The following is a 16,137-nucleotide window of genomic DNA, read 5'->3' as shown; positions in this document are numbered from 1 at the left end:
GAATTTAAGAATTCTCGACAAGATAGTTTTTGTTACTAGAAAAGCTGTTAGTATGAAGAAATCCAGCATTTGCAAACTGTAAGACTCAAGCTATATATATACAACAGGCCCACAGTTTAAATCTTGTATCTCTTTCTTCCATCTGTGTGTCCTAATGGGTTAATATTCATTTGGAGCTTGGTAGAAGGAATTGCTGGCTGGGGAATTCTGGGAGTTGAAGTCCACTTACTTACTTACTTACTTATCACATTTATATAGCCACCCATCTCACAAGAAGTGACTCTGGGCAGTGTACAACAATAGAATAAAAACAACAATTATTTAAGAAGGACCGGAAGCCTTTTACTGATTTCTTGTATGAAATTGAACATAATCAGATAGTGACATATGGGTTTGATGATTTGTTATAATGAACTATTGGGAAAAGTAGAAGTCTTACTATAAAGTTAAACAAGGTTGTATGAAAAATTTCTTGTATATATCTTTTGCAAAGGAAGTCGGAAGTCGTTTTGTTAAATGTTTGTATATGTTTGTATTATTTCCTCTATTGTTTTTCTTTACTCTTATTTTCTAACTCTTTTAATCTTTGTAATCTTTTTTCTTTTTTTTTTTCAATTTGTATATTATGAAAAATAAAAATAATTGGAAGAAGAATAAAAACAACAATTATCTAAATGCATTCATTATAAAAGTGTAGAACAATAATTATTAAAAAGTAAAATATATTAAAAAGTAAAATATACAAACCATAGGCATGGAGAGAGTGAATATATCAATAGTGGAGCCATCTTAAGATGTTTTTGGTTCCCTGGGACCCCCAAGCCTGGTGACATAGCCAGGTCTTGAGGGACTTCCAGAACATTAACAGAGATGGAGCTAACCTAAATTTGTGGGGGAGAAATCTTAAAGTTGCTGAGGTTGAGAAACATTGGTCTACCTGACTTTGCTGAATCTAGCCTTCACAGGGAATAATAAGATGAGGGAACACCACTGTAGAAGTGACTAAATCTGTTCCCTGTTCCATGCCCCCAATTAAGAATCCATCCTGCTCCTATGGGAACAACTGCATTCTGGCTTTCATATCTTGCATCATGTATTTTGCATGTAAGAATAATTACCACAATGAATGAAAGGATTTGAAATCCAACACATCCGGAAGGCAAAGTTTTGGGGGAAGGCTGTTGTATTGCCATGGCATATTGGAAACTTGCTTAATAGGAAGTTTAGAGAGTTAGAATAATTTCTCCTGGACACATATGGCTTTATCTATATACTACTAAAACTCTTGTGTCTGTAACCTTCAACTGGGCGAAATGGTGCATTGTAGGGCAGCAATGTTTGAACCGAGGTACGTCAAATGGGCTAACTTACAGAATGCACCCAAAATTCAGGACCCATTGTTCCTGTGGGATTGAAATTTGGGAAATTTGTGGCCTCTTCAGCACTGCCACGCTGCCATACCACCGCAGTCAGCCCAGGTCAGCAACATTGGTGTATCCCTGACCTCTTTCCTGCCTCCCTCTGTCCCCTGTGCCCGATTGTCTGGCAGCAAGGCCCTACGGGTGAGTGGTGATTGGCTGCTTTGGAACCGAGGTCAAAATTTAAAATCTCTTAATGGTGGTGGGCATAGAGGGAAGGGTGAGGAAGTGCCTTGGATGCCTGCTGGCAAGGTAGGGCTGGCTGGGGGGTGCCAATGATTAATGGGTGAACCCTCTTCCTCTCTTGAGGGAGCATGCCCTTGGGGACATGCTGGAATGAGGAGTGAGGGTGCAGTTTTCCTCACAGTCCATGGCTTCCTTTGTTCCACCTCCTCCCAACACAGAGACAGGCAGTTCCACAGGTCAGCCAAGGAGGAGGAGGCAGCTTCACCAGGGCTCTTCTGAGGGGAGGGGAGAGTTGTGAGGGGAGAGCAAACAGTGCAATCCTATATTATATGTAGAAAGGAGGGAAGGAAGGAAGGAAGGAAGGAAGGAAGGAAGGAAGGAAGGAAGGAAGGAAGGAAGGAAGGGAGGGAGGGAGGGAGGGAGGGAGGAAGGAAGGAAGGAAGGAAGGAAGGAAGGAAGGAAGGAAGGAAGGAAGGAAGGAAGGAAGGAAGGAAGGAAGGAAGGAAGGTAGGTTTCTGATGCTTCCTGCCAGCTTCCCACAAGCAAAGTCAATGGGGAAGCTGCAGCAAGTCATAAGTCATTCCTACTCTCACTGCTTTTTTGCCCTTGGTCATTCTGTTTCTCTGTTTAGGTAAGGAAATATCTCTGAAACAATGACCCAATGGGTCATGGGTTGTCTAGTTGTAAAACAAAAGTACTATTTTAAGTAGCAGTTGACATGGATTTTTCTTTAATATTTAATAACATCAATAAAAGAGATTAACACACATTACTTTGCAGCCATCCAGTAATGTATACGTGCCAGTTGTTCATTACTAATAGGGCTATTCCTGTTCCATTGTAAATCAACAGGATTGGGGCCTTTGATTAGTACAAATGAAGTGTTCCTTGTTACATTTCCCCTCCTTTTTTTAAAAAAAAATGTTGCTCATCATTCTGAGATATACTTTGCTTCTTAATTGCCTAATTATCCATGGCAATGCAGCAAAAAGGCCTTTTTAGATTAAAATCTCTCCTCTGATTTTCACTTTTTCATTTATTTAGCTCCAGTCTATCCATTCTTTTTTAAAAAATAAAGACTCTCTTTTTTCTCTTTATGAAGCTGGGCTACCTTAGGTCCAACCTGTTTTGGCAGAAACTTGTGGGACAGGTTCCCTCACATGCATGTTCCATACCTACAATCCCATCAACCATTACAGGCTTCTATTTTAATTCTAAAATTATGTTTTCTACATTTCTGAAAGGGCATCAGAGAAGCCCATGTCATGTCCCTACCTCAAAAGTATCAACAGGGAGGTTAAAAAAACTGAGAAGGCAAACAGATTGAAACCCTGTCTGTTTTAATGTGTGTGACGTGTAATGCAATTAAAAGGGAACAGAATTTTGATTGCATAATTGTGGCCATCATGTTGACTTTTTTTTACCCCCCTCCCCCCCATCCTCCAACTTTGGTTGTTTTTGTTTTAACGTAGTTTTTCATCCTTTTTCTAAAAGATCAGCTGCTGTTCACTCATAGACAAATGTGAGCTGTGAAGCTGGGTTATGAGAACTGTTTTTATCCAAGCAGATCTGTAGATGCCCTGTAACTTTAAGAACTTTCTTATGAGTCCTGTCTTCTAAATTTGAAGCCTGTAGGCAGGAACTGTCTCATAACTTGATATTTGATCCTTTTTGGCTGAAGAGCAGGATAAAAATGCTTGAAATAAACAAAAGGCAAGCTACAATCCTGCTTGACTATTTTTAATGTTGTGGTTGATCTTAATAAAAGACATTATCCTGTTAATGTTCTTTGTTTATTACTCTAATGGACAATGTGGCTGCAAGTATGTGATAAACAGATATTGTTCCTTCTTTAAAATCATGATAATCTTGTTTTTGTTCAGCTACTTCCCTAGTTAGGTTTCCCTGAGCCAGACTGCTAAAAGGCCTTCTCTGTTTTGAGAAACTGGAAGGCTGATTGATGCACTTGAAGTTCACTTTGTTTCCTTTTGACCTTCCTGTTTCACCTTCTTATATTTCTGGCTCCTTGATTTATATGTATCATTGTATATGGCAGCATGTTTGGTCTGCACGTGGATGTGAACTAGACATAGAGATATTGTGGGCTAGAATTGACTAGGTGGAGCAGGTACAATGGGTGATCAGTCATTGCTCTCATGTGTTCAGACGAACATCTGAAGAAGCTAACGTTGGACTTGATCCAACTATAGCTGTGTGGATGCATGCTCATGCAATCAAATCTGTATTATGTCCAGTCCATGTATCCAGTTCTCAGTCAAACAATCCAGGAAGGAAATCTGTACACAGAAAAGACTAGCCACTGATAGTTTAAGAAGAATATAGATTAAACTGAAAAAAGTTGATAAAAGTGATAAAGGGATTGGAAATTCTTTTGCTATGCTAACCAGAATGCCCAGATGTCATTCACCAGTTGTCATTATGTTACTAATATCATTCAGCACACAGCCCAATATGTTTATATCTTTTCCCTGCATCTCTGCCACAAAGCAATCTATGATCCTATCCTACTCCTAGCACCATTCAGACTTCCAGATATTTCATAGTTCCTTTCTACAGTACAAACTTTCTGAAGTTGTATTTGCAAAGGGTTTATTCAGAATTTGATTGGGCTGTATTTCTCTCTCTCACCTCTTCTTTTTGACTTTATTCAGTCTCCTAGTGAGCTTCAGGATCATTTATGCTGTATCCCTGCTGCTACCAGGAAATTTGAGAGTTGGAATTTCAACACATTTGGATTGGAAAAGGCTGGACAAGATGTTATTTGAAATACTAGTTTCATGTTGCCATGATACTTTTCTATTTCCTTGTGAGGATACTTTTCTTGACTTCAGTGGGATAGTGATATCTATATCTAATTGTAAAAAAATAAAAATAATCATTTGAAAAAGTGGTTTCAGAAATTTCACAATCATGCAATAGTCATGTGGCCAGATACATTACAATACAAGTGTTAGTAACATGTAAACAGTCATCATATACTTCATGGCATCATTGCCCAAATAATTTACATGATGCCATAATGACAAATATGACATCACTTGCTTCCCATGAGTAACCCACCTGTACAATATGGTTTGCTTCCATTAGCTATAGAATGACAATTACCTGGTATTATTTTAGTAAGGGTAGTACATAATAACAAGACTAGAAATAGACCTGTCACTTTAAAGGAATGAAAACACTTAATTCTATGAAGCTATGCTTGTTGGCTTGCAATAATTATCTTCCATTACTAACACCCAAGCCTTCTTTATTTGCTTAAGCATTTCACAGTACAGGTTTTCTTAACTACAGTAGGTGGACTACAATAAATCTCCTTCAGAGTAAGTGATTTACTCTCTGCAACATTTTCAGTCTTGGGCTACGTGAATTGCTAGTGGACCATAAATCAAAGGTAAATGGCCATGAATTTAGTCTCTGGAGAATTATCTTGTGGAATGCTGATTCTAGTCTAAACCTATTCAAGGAGCTCATTTGTAAGCTAATAAGCGAGGAAAGGAGAATAGAGTGGATGACCTGGCTGTGAAAGACCTCCCTGTCCAGTCAGAAGTGGGTCAGCTTCACTTGGTGCTTTCTTCTAGCACTCTTGGTGCACACAAGGAAGAAGGTCTATCTTTGAAAGACCCTAGGTGGGAGAGGTTGGCCTAAAGCCTGTTTCATCAAATAAATGAGAAGCAGTTACAAACATATGAGAAAATGAAATGGACATAAAGCACAAGTGAATACACACTCCAAAGGCATTGGATTTCTATTTCGAGTCCCATGAATCTTCAACATACAGATGAATGCATGATGATCTCCAAAAATATACTTCTCCCTGAACCAGGGACAAGGAATTTCTACATCCATGTTTCTCAATCTGTAGATTGCAAGCAAATTTAAGGGGGGTTACACTCACTCATGCTTTGCCTGGATGTCTTTGTCAAGCTGCTCATATTGCACCGGGCCCTATATATGATCCAGGCAGTGGGATTTCGTTTGTATTTGCAGCAATGGTTCCTGCAGCAATCTGAACCAAGCACCAGCCATAGCAACCCAGCCAGGATTGAGATCCTCTTGCCTTCACTTACCCTTCTACTCCTCTAAGGGTGGCTCTTCCTGGGCTTCTTTTTGGATGGCATCATGCAGGGGATTGAGCCTGTGTGCCTGCCCCTGCAGCCCAAACATGCTGACTTCCTGTTGTGAAGCAATGTCTTCCTTCAAGAAGCAGAAGATCCTCAGCATTCATGTTGCCTGGAGCAGATGCGCAGGATTAGCACCAGGCCCAGGGTGACACCCACTGCCCAGAGGAATAAAAACCAGGAAAAGCCACTCTTGAAAGAGAAGAAAGATGAGACTCGGTAAGAGCACCTCCATTCTGAATGGGTCATTGTGGGCAGTGGGCAGGAATAGGTTGGGACTCTTCCAGGGGCTGTTGTTGCAAATGCACAGGCCATTGAAGGAGAACCCTGGCTTTGGGAATGAGTTCTCACAATGATCCAGCAATCCAGCTTTGGGTGCACAAGTCTGGTCTGCAGACATGTCACTGTCAGACTGTGTTCCCTTTTTGGCCTGGACCAGCTGATAGCCTGCTTGCCCAGGCAGAATAAGAGCCCTGTTCAACACCACCTGATTTATTATTTTAGGGGGTTACTGCACCAAATGATTGAGAACTCCTATTGAAGGTCATGGTCATAGAAACATAGTTGGGAAGGATTTTATAGGTCATCTAGTCCAATTTCCTGTTCTGTGCAAGAATACACTTAGTTATCACCTCAAATGGTCACCTAGCCCCATCTGGAAATTTTCAGCTTGCAAAACCACCATTCTGCTTGGAAAATTATCCCACTTCTTAACAACTCTTACTATCAGGAAATTCCTCTTAAGATTCAGCTTGAATTTCCTTTCTTTTAATGTCATACCACTGATTGTTGTCCTGCCCTTGATTTAAATAGAGAACAAGCCTGCACCCCCACTACTTGACAGACATTTAGCTGTTGGCAGACTACTATAATATTATATCCAGTTTTTTTTCTTTTGCAAGTTTGCCACACCATATCCTTTAACTGTTCTGCTCTGGACTTGGTTTCTAGAACCCTTATCATCCTGAAATATCTCCTCTAATTCTGCTCAAGCTTCTCCATGTCCCTTTTAAAGTATGGTGCCAAGAACTGGACATAGTATGTCAAGTGTAGTCTAGTCAGCACATAGTACAATGGAATTGCTTCCTCCTATGATCTGGATGCAATGCTGCTGTTAATGAAGCTGAAGATTGCACTGGCCTTTCAGATCACATTGCTTGGTCATGTTCAGCTGGTGGTCAACTAGAACTAAATTCTTTTCACACACGCTTCTGCTAGGCCAAATCTTCCAAATCCTTTATTTATGCATTTGAATTTTCTCTACTACAAGACTACTACTTGTCCACTGCCATTAAGCACTGTCCTGTTATATTTGGCCCAAAACATTTAAGCATATTGAGGTCCTTCTGAATCACACTTTTGTCCTCTAAGTTATTAACCATTTGCCCTAGCTTGATGTTATCTGCAAATCAGTAAGGACTTGGGCTGCATTTGATGTGATGTACCAATTTTGTGTGATCTACATGCTACAGATATGAATTGTTGTCTTAAGACTATATACATATGATTAGAGATAAATGTGGGGGACGCGGTGGCGCAACGGCTTAATGACGCTGAAAGTTGCTGGCCAGAAATGGTCGACGCTTCAGCGGTTCGAGTCCAGCCTTCGCATTAAACAGGGTGAGCTCCTGTTTCCTCCCCAGTTCCTGTCAACCCAACAGGTCGAAAACTCATGTGAGTAGATAAATGGGTACTCTCACTCTGGTGGGAGGAAAAATGCTGGCGGCGCCTTGCAAAAAGGAGTTGGGAGCAGTTGCCGGTAAGCGCGAAAAACCGCGCGCGCCTGAAAAGGGCGCGAAGCAACAGAAACCCCGCCTCCTGTGCTCGCCAGCTGGGCTCTGCTCTAGGAAGGAGGCACTGGCAAACCACTTCCGAAACACCTTGCCTTGAAAACTGCAAGGACTCATCCAAGCAGTCACTGCAGGGTCAGCAATGACTGAGCGCAGACAAAAAAAAAAAAAAAAAAGAGATAAATGTAGGTTAAACTTGACCTGCTCAATGTAGGATGTGATAGTTTAGCAGTACACTAAACAGAATGTTCAGGTTATGTATTAGAGTGGAAGTGATGGTAGCAAAAAAATATCTCAAAGAACCCTAACAAATTTGGGAGTACAGGGAGGAGAACAATAATTGATTTCTTTTCACAGACCCAAGAATAAAGGCATGACATATTTGGTTAGGTAAATTTTAAATACAGCCAGGATCTGCAACAGGTTTAAGAGCAAGGATTAGAGAGGTCCTTTTTCATCTCTATTTTAAGTTGCAGAAATTTGCATAGTTTGGGTCTAGCCTATTATTTAGCATAAAAGTTAGGAGTTCAGCAGTCATCGCTTTTGAAATAACTTCATAAAAGTCAGCTTATTCTGCCGAATCATCAAATCCAGGTCAAGGGGACCAGGCAGGTATTCTAGTTAGCTCACTGAGCAAATACAGCACCAGTGACTTTTGCCAACCTTTTCCTGAAACCTTTAAGGAAAATAATCTGCCAGTAATTTATTCCAAACTTTTTTTAAAAAAGTTTTAGATATGAACTTCTTGTGCTGGAGTAGCTTACAAGACTTCCCTGTACTTTCTGCTGCTGGGCAATATCCCATTGGGATCAAAAGTCTCATGTCTCTTCCAATCATGTACATTGCTTGTGGAATTTGTATAGGGAGATACAAAGATAATACAGTACTCTGGGTGGGCTTGCCCAGGAATTGCAAACAGAGCCAGCTTGTGCAGCTTCCACTGTATGGCACTATCAAATCAACAGCTCAAACAGATCACAGTATTTTCTTTTTTAAAAAAAAATTCCTACATCTACTAGTATTTTTTTTAAAAAACCCACCAGCCTACTTTGCCCTGTATATTATGTTAATTAATTAATACAATGGTTTCCAATGTTTTTTCTTGCCTGTAAACAATTCAGTTGAGATTTAAACTTTCATCTTTCTTGATAGAACAAATTAGTGAAGAAAACTGTAAAAGTGCATTCTTTTTCGCAGCTGAAAAGGGATCAATAGCTGCTCAAAAGTTCATTCGTAGAAAAAAAATGACATTTACAAAGATAGAAGTTGGAAGAAAGAAGGCTAAAATGCCCAGTAGATTTCTCTTATTCTGCAGGGTCAGAGAAAGCAGTTTCATACCCTTCAAGATTAAATCTTTGCTTTTATTATAATGTAGGAAGCAGTAAAGGTTTATAACCAGATCCCCAAAACGGTTTGCTTGTGTAAGTGTTGTGTTAATTTAAATTCAGCTGGCTATGACTGTGAAGAAGAATCCATGTTTTAGTGCCTGATCCTTGTGGAAAGCACACAGTCTTAATCCTATGCTTAAAACTGTTTAAAAGGAGAAGCAGTATCTCAATTTTTGTACTCAGTATTTCACAATAATTCCTGCAATACCTCATTATTTAATTTATTATATGACACCATATTAAAATTGGGTCTCCTCTGGTATTACCAAGAATCCTAGCCTTCTATGCTTTCACAACATGTAACAAAACCAGCTATTCAGATCATATCTGTGTTGGACTAGGACTGGAGACATCCAGTTCAAGTCCACCCTAAAGTCATGGAAGTTCACTGATTTTGGGTCACACTCTCTTCCTCAGCTTAACTCTACCTCACATGGTGGTTGTGGTGGAGATAAAATGAAAGAAGAAAGCCACCTTGAGCTGTTCAAGGAAAGGTGAGATAGAAATCTGACAAATGTACACATGTGGAGTCTTTGGGATTCTCTGAGCTTGGTTGTTTTCTTGCAGACATTTTGTTACCCAGCTAGGTAACATCTTCAGTGCTAGAAATGGGTGGGGTTTGCCCTCTGTTTATATACAGTAACTTGCCCAGTCAGTGTTGGTGGGAGTGCTGTTTTCTCCTTGGTAGTTCCTAGATTAGGTTGTTGTTTACTACTTGATTGTTTGTTTGGTGTTAATCCTGGTGTTAATCCCTGCTTATCTGGATGCTGATTGCTGTATAAATCAATTTTGGAGAAATGTCTTTTCTCAATGTATGTACATTTGGGGTAATATGTAGCCATTTCATATATAGTATCTAATCTCCAAGGAGTGCTCATATTACTTATTGGTTTGTCATCATCAAAGACATTTTGTTGTTGTTGTTGTTAGCACATCTTTGAAATAAATATGGATGGCTCTGTTCTCCTAAAGGTGCTTATATGGGTTCTGCCAGGCCATGGGTCTTATGTATTGGTATCTGATCGTGACTGGATTACTAAAAATATGGACCTACCAATTCCTTGTTTTCTCCAAAGGGTATCTGCACCCATATCCCTTAAAAATATATTTATTCTGCCTAAAGTAAAAGTACTTGGACCACTCAGTCAGCTGAGCACTTAATTATATGCATCCATGACATCTACTTGGAATATGTAGGTGTCACTATGAAAGCTGAGAAAAATGCTTGGCAGTCTTTAAAGATAGCTCCACTCAGTGGCTGTCTCCCATGTGCAATAAACCATATTCATAAAAGTATCAGTGTTATGATCCATCATTCATGAGGAAAACAGAATGGGGAGGGTTATGTGGTGTCTGTGGCTGAAACTGGCGCTTCCATATCTCACCCCCAAGATGTTTCTTTTCAACCTGGTTTCAATTGCATTATCGCACAGAACATTAGGGAGATATACCTCAAAACACTTTTGAGTGCTTTGGTCTACCTACCAATGGTAGGTATTTGTAGTATTTCTTATTTAGATCTTCCAAACTAGGTATTTTTCTGATAACTTTCTTTTAAAAAGTTATTGTGCCAATGGAAGCAGGGAAACTCCATTGTTGCTATTATGATATGGGAAAAAAGCAGGATAGTGTCTAAAGGACTGTGAGTTATGACAGCCCTGAAATGTAGTCTTTGCTTCTTTGTCCCAAAGATAACATAGCAGATTCGTCAGTTAGAGTACTGTAAATAGTCCTAATTTCTTGAAAGGATAATAATTGGAAAAGGTAGTCTACAGGTAGTCTACAGGTACCTAAAAGGTATCCAGATCTGAAATTATGCAGGGTTTTAAAATCGCAAGGTTTACTTGGCCCTTGATTTCTGAACTGGACCTATAAATACAGAAGGACACAAATGGCCTCTTTCAGTTTTCCAAATTCATTGGCAAGGAACCATCCCCCAACCCCCCCCCCCCAAGAAAGGAGGCATTCTCCAATTTCTCAAGGACAGGTCTCCATCTGAACCATGATAAGCCTCCAGGAGGTGTTTTCTCAAGAGATTTTCTCTTGGGATGTAATGGAAATATGGGAAGCCAGAATGGCTGAGGATCATAGGGTACAGAGAATTGGGCAATGAAAGCTAGGATATTTGCACGTGCCTCCTGGTTATCTGATAACTAAGTCAATGCAAGAACTCTGTATTTCATCCTTGAGAATGAGAATTTATCTAAAGCTCTTTTCACCTATGAAACACATTTCTGTAGCAAATTCTCATTCATTGTCCCAAATGACAACATGCAGGAAAAATGCAGCAGAATTTCTTTGCCTTGTACAACTCATAATATTTAAGATTGTCGGTGATGATGACCCAGGGATTTAGAGACTTGTATGCCATTAAATCCTCTGAACAGCGCTCCGATTTGAAAGTAGAGGGGGGGACACGTCCCATTTGACTTGCAGCCTTTGCTGTAGCTGATCCTTGAAGTAGAAAGGGCAGACCCTTAAACACCCAAGAGTTTTTCAAGTGGTTTATTTTTAGCTGTTGTGTCTACGAGCTCAGTTTGCGATAGATCAATATGAAGCAACAATGGCGGAGGAACTCTTATTCCTCGTTTTTAAGCTCTTGGTCTTCAACTTGGTGAACTAGCTTGGCTTTGCATTACAGATTGCTTATTGGTTTCTGACCCTTTGTAATTAACTCTGACTTTGCCTTGTGCAACAGCCTGATATTGCTTCCTGCCCTCAGTTCCATACATCATAGGCTGCTCTCAACAGCCTGGGTATGACTGTTTTAGCCTTTCCATGGTCCATTACATATATTACTGGCTGTGCTTTCTACCTAATTAAAAAGCTCATGAAAATCTAAAGACATTTTTGCATTGATTTTTATATGGCCCAAGGCTTCCTCTTTATTTTATTGTTATAGAAACTGACAGTGAGTACTGTCTTATCTATAATGAAAAACTGCCATTAGGCATTCCTTTCTCTTCCACTTTGTCTTTTCTTCTCCCTGCCTTACATATATACTCAGTTTACTGTCTGGTGTGATTTGAATATCACATACTATACACCCAAATAGAAATCCAGCAAAGTAGGATAATGGTACAAATTCAGTTGTAAGCAGAATTAAGAAAGTTATGGCATGTAAGTAAAAGCTATTTCTAGTACGATGCGTGTAGATTATTACTGATTTTGTTTCTCTCATTAAGACATATCAAAGAGAATTAAGAAAATCCCAGACTTCTAAGGCCAATACAATTCATCAACATGACATTCAATCAAATGGTTTCAGTTTGATTGCAGCAATAGCTAAAAACAAGAGGGAATATGTGAAACAAAGTGCGTGCTATTTTTTTCATAGTAATTAATTCCTTGTATCAATGAACAGTGTGTGAAGTTAAGCCCTAGAATTTATACCAAATGAATGAGCAAGCTATATGTTCTGTTATATGGGATGACTGTGGCATTAGCTTCATGATAGAAGAAGCCTATTGATTATTTCAATGTTATTTCCAAAGAAAACATCTATGTAATTAATGAGATTTAAGGCTTGTCTGGATTACCCATCAGGAATCTTAATCCCAACATTTTGGTGAAGAAAGGCTTCATTGTGGCTTGCTCTGAAGCAATATCACTGAACCTGACAAAGGCCGGCTGACAACCAATAAATTTCTGAAGGTGTGTCTCAATGGGAGCAAAGATGGTTTGAGAAGATCAGGGGGATGGGTAGAGATGTCTTGTCCTTATTCCTTCCATTAGACCAGAGAGAGGAAGCAAGGCAAGTTCGTAGGTAAGCAGGAAACTAAAGGGTAAGCTTGCAGACATTCTTTTAAACCTTTAAAGTAATATACAACACCAACTGTCTATTTGTCACAAATCTATAGAAAATAAAATAAGTTCTTCTAGGGTTGTTCCAGAAACTGAATGGGAAAACAAATCTGTTGAAGATGAAGGCTGGAAATAGTATGAGTGCACATCGACATATATTTAGATTCATGTACATACACACACAAAGGGACATACCATCAGTCACAAGAATGTATAAACCTTCTAAGATAACTTTCCAAGGAACCAACTCCTGAGTAACATTGACAGCCAGGGGATTTTTGCTAGTTAGATATTTCAGCACACACACACACACACACAATCATGTACAAATACTTGCATGCTGGAAAAAATCTTTCTTTAAAGTAAATTAAAGGAACGTTTAATCCCACTGAGGATTAAATTGTTGTCTGCAAAAAAGAATCCCTAAGGATGATAAATGTCTTTAGGATGTTTTGTTTTGCTCTTAGTCTTAAAAGAATGGGTTAATTCATTTTCAGTGATATAGAGGCCCATTCAATGGCAAGGTTAATGTGCTTACAGCTTTTCAAATTTTATTTAGCCTTTTTTTCAAATTAGAGTGTAGCGATCTTACAGATAGTAGAGATTTGAATGTAGCTCAAATATTAATAAATAACAATAGACTTTCTTTTTTAAAAAACTGATTTGGTGACTTGGCTTGAGAGCTCAGGTTGGTAAAAAAAAGTTTGTTTCTATTCACTAGCTCTGGTTTTTTTTAAGTCCAGCTTTCTTCTGTAGTCTATTTCCAACACAGTTTGTAATAAAGGTAACAGCCTCAGCATCTGCTAATATAGGCTTCACTCAGACTAGCTAAGGCAGTTCTTCTGATGTTTGTGGTTGAGCAACCTAACATGCAATTCAGAGTTCAGGATACGTACAGTCAAAGGAACCTGTCCCTGCAACACACCTCCATATTCCCCATCCCCCCCCCCGCCCCAGGAAAGGAGTTGTATAAATTGCATACCCTGTTCTAATCTTCTTTTGTGGATTAACAGGGTACCTTTCCCACGAGAAAATCTGCATTGGTTTTTCTGCTCTCAAAATGATATTTCTTAACTAGATTTCTTACAAATATGACAGCATTCTATCCAGGGAGTCCTAAATCTAAGATATAAAAGCAATTGACATGATCAGAAACAAAAGTCACAGTGTAGCTAAATTATCAGCAGTGATGCTCTGTAAATTATTTCCATTTTTTAAACATCTGTGGGATAATATGAATATCTCCTCCAAAGAGCCTGCATGTATCCAGATGTGGAAACCAATGGCATCTAGTGAGAATTTCTTTCAGGCTAATAGTACAACAACATTTCCTAAACAGATGATAACTCTTCCACTGTCACCCTACCCCATCTAAAGGAACACAACTCATCTAAAGGAAGAGTACACTATATATACATGAATGAGAAGCAGTTGGGTGTAATGGTTAAATCACCAGACTAGAAACCAGGAGACTGAGAGTTCTATCCCTGCCTTGGACACAAAGCCAGCTGGGTGACCTTGGGCCAGTCACTCTCTCTCAGCCCTGGGAAGGAGGCAAGGGCAAACCACTTCCAAAATCTTGCCCATAAAACTGCAGGGACTTGTCCAGGCAGTTGCCAGGAGTCAACACTGACTCAAAGGCACAAAAAATAATACACACATGCATATTCAGACAAAAAGCCAGTGCAAACTTTGGTTCCCCTATCTTGTCTACCTAGTCTCTGGCAAAAAGGGCAGACAAGTTAAACAAAAAACACCCCCCCCCCAATAATTTAGTTGCCTGTGAAATAAGGTGCTCTGTTTACAAAAGTAATTAATTTTCATTTATATGTACCAAGCATTTTCTCTCCCACAAATCATTCTCACAAACAGAAACATACAGATACATACATATATATGAAGGGTGAGGAAAAGGTGCAAAAAGCTGAAGTCCCTCCCTTCCTTCAAAAGAAACAGGAAAACAAAGGAAGGCAAAACAGGAGAGAGATAGACTAAGAGAAAGGAGGGAGTTCCACCAGGAAAGGAATTAAAAACAAGAAACCAAACTGAATGGGGATGAGATGAGGGAACAGGACAGAGAGAGTTGGTCTGTCTTGAGATAATAAGACTTGAGGTAACAAGTCCAACAGGCAAACAGCCCATCCTAGGGAATCCCAAACCATTGGCTAATCTTCAGAGGCAATCAATGCTTTCCAGAAGAAACACTTCAGCTATTTGCACCTCTTCCTCACCCTTTTCTTTTCTGCATCTTCTTCTGTTCTTATCAGTAAATGTAAAATGCACTTCCCAAACAACAGTTTTTTTTTTATTTTGGGGGAAAATCTTGTCTTCCTAAAAATAAATACACTAGTCTGAAAGAGAAAGGAGAGGGAGAGGGAGAGGGAGAGGGAGAGGGAGAGGGAGAGGGAGAGGGAGAGAGAAAGAAAGAAAGAAAGAAAGAAAGAAAGAAAGAAAGAAAGAAAGAAAGAAAGAAAGAAAGAAAGAAAGAAAGAAAGAAAGAAAGAAAGAAAGAAAGAAAGAAAGAGAAAGAAAGAAAGAAAGAAAGAAAGAAAATGGAAAACTTGTAGATTATGACCTGAATATTTTGGGAACAGGACAGAAAATGGAATTTTTCATTGGGAAAAATGATACGGTATGGACACTGATTGACTGGTGTGGAAAATCTCTAGATTCAACTTGGATTAATTCAGATACACACCTAGATGACATAGGGCTGAATCTAAATCTTGATTTTTTAAAAAAATGTAAAGATTCATACTTCCCATTGATTCAAACTAGATATCTGTATCAATGGTTGATTTTTTTCTCCCCTTTTTGAAACTGTCAGATGAAATCTGTGGGCTTAATATGCAGAGAAATTGGAAGAAGGGTACTAGTGTTTGCAAACACACAACCTGCTAGAAAAGTGTGAGGTTTAGAAGAGGCCCTTGGTTTTGACAAAGCTTTGACCACATACCCCTTTGAGGCTGCTTCATGAAGTAAGGTTAGACCCTTTCACTTCTAAGAGCAGTATCAAGCAGCCATCTGTTTCAGATGTCCTCTTAACCTTCTCCTACCTACAGAACTCAACCTTTGGGAAAAGGCTGAGGGCAGCTCTGAAGGTGAGTCCTGCAGTAGAGGTCTGGTACTAACCTCTGCCAGACCCATTGGTTGAAGTTTTTGGTGAGCAGATTTTAGGGAGGTAAGGGAACAGTTCTTCCTGGCACACTGCTCACCTACTCGGGACCCACCTGCCAAAAGCAAATCACCTTCTAGGTTGGCTGCTTGCTGTGTACAGTGCAGACTTGCAGCAGGGACTGAAGCCACCTGACCACATTTCCCTTTCCTTTTGAATTTTTAAAGAATTGCTTGTAAATTGCTAGCAAAAGAAAATGAAAACATGATAACTGTATTCACTAATAAATGAAAT

Source organism: Python bivittatus, unplaced genomic scaffold (genome assembly GCF_059951505.1).
Source record: "Python bivittatus isolate LINGU-HERP-01145 unplaced genomic scaffold, Pbiv_v1 ctg000020_np1212, whole genome shotgun sequence".
In the NCBI taxonomy this organism is placed as follows: Eukaryota; Metazoa; Chordata; class Lepidosauria; order Squamata; family Pythonidae; genus Python; species Python bivittatus.
Note: the sequence above shows the minus strand (reverse complement) of the source record.